Consider the following 4,563-nt stretch of genomic DNA (forward strand, 5'->3'; position numbering starts at 1 on the left):
AGGAACATGTCCTATAATAATGATGGCCTCTGGAGGCCGTTTAGAGTGATTGAGAGCAGTGATTGGGACAATAGGCTGCTGAATTTCATTGCGGGAGTGGGTTGACAGGTGACTGCTTTTATACCCTCTCATCTGGTGGGGAAGGAAATAAAACACACAGTTCCATCCAGTCCACAGGCAATCACCTCCAGGTTGAAGATCTGCACCTATAGTTTATTCCACTCATCGAAAAAAAATTGAGAGCCGTGGTTACAAAACAATCACAAATCCCCCAGCAGATCTGAGGGTTTTTTTTTTTTTTTTAAAGAGACAGCAGCGGCAGTTATTTTCTGTAGGATTGCAGATAGGAGAATTAAGCAAACAATTTTGAATGAGATATCTATGCCTTTGAAGACCTTCTTCCTTCTTGCAAATGTCCCTTTTGGGATACCAGCTGTTCATGCTACATAACAAATTCTCTCTTTTAACTAATGCTCTAAGGAAGATGACTGCAGCTTGACCTTTAGCAGCTGAAAGCTAGCAGATATATTAAAAATCAATTCGAGGATGCCGCTTTTGAACACATTTGCATTCAAATATGTCAGTGTGTTACAGCAGTGAGTACAGAGTATAACAGCATAGAGTAAAATCTCATACTATTTTATATACAGTGTTTATTGAGCATCTGCTATAGGCAAGATATTATATTTTACATTAGGGTTAGGGATACAAACTAGAATTAGACGAACACTCAATAGAAGTAGTAAGAATAATCTGAAGTGAGAAAATTTAGTATAACATTGCTTTGATTGCTATTTTTGTGTTATTTATAATGTACAAATATATTGTTAGAGTATTACAGATAGAATTTATAATAAATATTGGGGAACATGCTCTTTTTCCCTACTGATATCTGTATATAACTTAAAAGTTTAGGTATAATTGTTCTCAAGAAGCAAGCATAACTACAAAGCTGGAGTTAGACTGATCTGTTTTTAATGCAGTTTCTCCACTTATTAGCCTGCTATCTTTGGGAGAATTAAATGACTTTATTAGCTTTAGTTTCTTCATATGTTCACTAATACTAGCTAAAATATGTTGAGCACATCAGACATTTCATTTGCATCATTTGATTCAATCCTTACGAAAGCCCTTGGAGTTGGATGTTTTATTATCCCATCTTACTGAGGGGGACAGAACGTGGCTAGTGAACAGAGCCCAGACTGGAAAATGTGAAGACTGTTTCTAGAACCTACATTTTAAATTACTACTCTAAATTATCTTTAGCATGATTAAAAAAATAATACCTCACGGCATTTTTGTGTGCTGACATTTAGTGATGCTGGATAAAAACTTACCCCCTTCTCCTTGGAATTGAATCAATAACCTATGAGAAGTGTCAAAAAGCTTTTAAAAATGAGACAGGGTAGCAACTGAGTCTCACCTATGACATCCGGGTGCTTCTCACAGTGGGCTTGAAGATGAGTAAGAGTTAGGTATTGTAGAGAAATTGTAAGCCAAGAGGATGCAAAGCATGGACCTAGAGGGGGAAGCCATGAGTTGGCTACTCAGGGTCTGGTGAGCCATCTCCTGTAACTGCAAAGGGAGACATCTTGCTGCCTGGTGGGAGTCCAGACAGAGATTTGAAGAGACATCAACGCAGGCTTAAATCTGTCTGCAGTGTACCAGCCATGTGATTTATTTGGTCCTCACTTTCCTTGGGGGGGAAAAAAAAATTATTTCATAGAGTGTGATGAAAATTAATTGAAATAAAATATTGGAAAACACTTAATGAACTCAACAGTATTATACAAATATAAGGCGGTATAAGATTTTGTGCCCTTTATCTCTCTGATAGTAGTAAACTCCTGAAGGTCGCAGTCAAGTCAGTCTTAGTGTTACATCACCTTAGTGGTTAGTGCAGTGTCCTGCATCCAGTAAGTACTAAGAAAATATGTACTGAGTGAATAAATGTTGCATTAGATAATGCCATGCATCATTCTTTCCACATTATGGAAAAAGACATGTACAGTTTGTATAAGGACGTGGTTTGAGCTGGATCAAATCATATGTATTGTGGTTAAATACGAAGTTGGGATTCTAATAAATTTTTCCTTATGCTGCTTTTTTTCCAAAGCATGTCTTCTCCCAATGTGTGTTGGGAGTTTGGGGATCCCATCCCCCAAGAGTGTCCCAGGAATAGAAAGCATCGTGTGACAGCGCCCTCCTGACCTCAGAAAGCCGGCTGTGGGAAGCAATCCCAAGGATCCGCATCTGGCTCCCGGCAGAGTCCCAGCAGCTACATGAGCAGCTGCACCCTGCACCGCTGAGCACCCTGTGGACGTCTGCGTGTCCGGGTGGTCCTTTTTATTGGATGGAAATCAGCAGATTGGTTTAAAATAACAACAAAGTCTAGCTATCGACCACTTAGAAGAGAAACAGTTTTCAAAAAGGACAGAGAATATTTGAAAACTAATTAATAGAAAAAGATTTATCAGATAAATACTAACCAAAAAGATAGAATAGTAAGATTAATATGAGTTAAAATGGTACTTAAAGCTGTGCATCACCTAACCACTGCCCCCAAGGTGGTTGCGTATCTTTCATGGCCACCTTATTTTTACATTTTTACTATTTATGTGTGTATGTATTCAAAATTATGTGGCATTATTTGTGTGCTTAAAATTTTGCATAGATGGTAGTATACTGTATCATTCTATTCTTGATTTTTTTCGTCTTCACACTCCATTACGTTTTTTTAAATATACCTATATTAATCCAGATAGTTCTGGTTGTATATATTTTAACTACTGAATAGCACTATGTTCCATAAATACATTACAATTTTTTCTATTCCTTTGCTGATGGGCATTTATGTTGTTTCCATTTATAATGATACTGTTTCTGGACTCTCTTCTTTTGATTTTTTTCCATCTATTTATGTACTAATATCAAGTTGTTTTCCTTTCTATTGCTTTATAATATAATTTAATATCTCCCAGGTCTGGTTTACCTGTTCATTATTTTTTGTTTTTAGAGTTTTCTTGGGTATTCTTGCATATTTATTTTTATATAAAAGTTAGAATTAGTCTATCTAGCTCTCAGCATTATTTTGTTAGTTTTTTATTTGAATTGCATATAATTTAAAAATTAATCTAGGGATAATTTACACTTTACAATATTGAATCTTTATATTTAAGAAGGACACTTGCGTTTTTATTTACTCAAGACTTATTTATGATTTTTTAGGTTCCTTTAAATTATGATAAGAATTTAATGAAACCTGCTCTCTTACATTTTTAAGTGCACAGTAGAGAGTGGTTAACTATGGGTGTAATGTTGTATAGCAGATCTCTAGAACTTGTTCATCTTGCATAAATGAAACTTTATGCCCATTGACTAGCAACTGTCCATTTCTCCCTACTCCAGCCCCTGGCAACCATCATTCAGCTCTGTTTCTAAGATTTTGATTATTTTAGATACTTCATGTAAGCGGAATCCTGCAGTATTTGTCTTTTTGTTACTGGGCTACTTCACTTAGCATAATGTCCTTCAATTTCATCCATGTTGTCACATAAGGTAGAATGCTCTTCTTTTTTAAAGCTAAAAATTGTGTGTGTGTACATCTATCTATATATCTATATCTATATATCTATCTACCTAGCCTACTATAACACATTTTCTTCATCAATTAATCTGTCAATGGACAATTAGGTTGTTTCCACCTCTTGGCTTTTATCAATAATGCTGAATGGACATGAGATACAGATATCACTTCGAGATCCTGATTTCAATTCTTTTGGATATATGTCCCAATGTGGGATTGCTAGGTCAATGATAATTCTATTTTTATTTTTTTGAGGAAGCATCATACTGTTTTTCATAATGGCTATACCATTTTACATTCTCATCAACAGTATACAAAGATTCTAATTACTTCACATCCTCACCAACACCTATCTTCTTAAATTATTATTATATCATCCTAACAGGTGTGAGGTGATATCTCATTGTGGTTTTGTTTTGCATTTCCCTGCTAATTAGTGGTGTTGAACACCTTTTCATATACTTGTTGAACATGTGTATGTCTTTTTGGAGAAATGGCTATTCGAGTTCTTTGCTCATTTTTAAAACCAGATTATTATTATTATTATTATTATTAATTATTTATTAACTATTGAATTGTAGGAGTTTCTCATATATTTTTAATCTGATGTAGTCCCTCTAGTCTAATTTTGCTTTTGTTGCTTATGCTTTCGGTGTCATTTAAAAAAAACCATTGCTAAGCCCTATGTCTTAAAAACATTTTCCCTTATGTTTTCTTTCTAGGCGTTTTATAGTTCTAGGTCTTATATTTAAGTCTTTAATCCATTTTGAGTTAATTTTTGTATTGTAAGATAAAAGTCTTGTTCCATTCTTTTGCATGTGTGTATTTAATTTTCTCATCACCATTAATCGAATAAACTGTCTTTTCTCCATTGTATATTCTTGGCACCCTTGTTGAAGATCAGATAACCATAAATGCCTGGGTTTATTTCTATGCTCTCTATCCTGTTTCATTCCATTTTAGGTTTTAATTATTAT

Source organism: Pteropus alecto, unplaced genomic scaffold, assembly GCF_000325575.1.
Source record: "Pteropus alecto unplaced genomic scaffold, ASM32557v1 scaffold87, whole genome shotgun sequence".
Classification (NCBI taxonomy): Eukaryota; Metazoa; Chordata; class Mammalia; order Chiroptera; family Pteropodidae; genus Pteropus; species Pteropus alecto.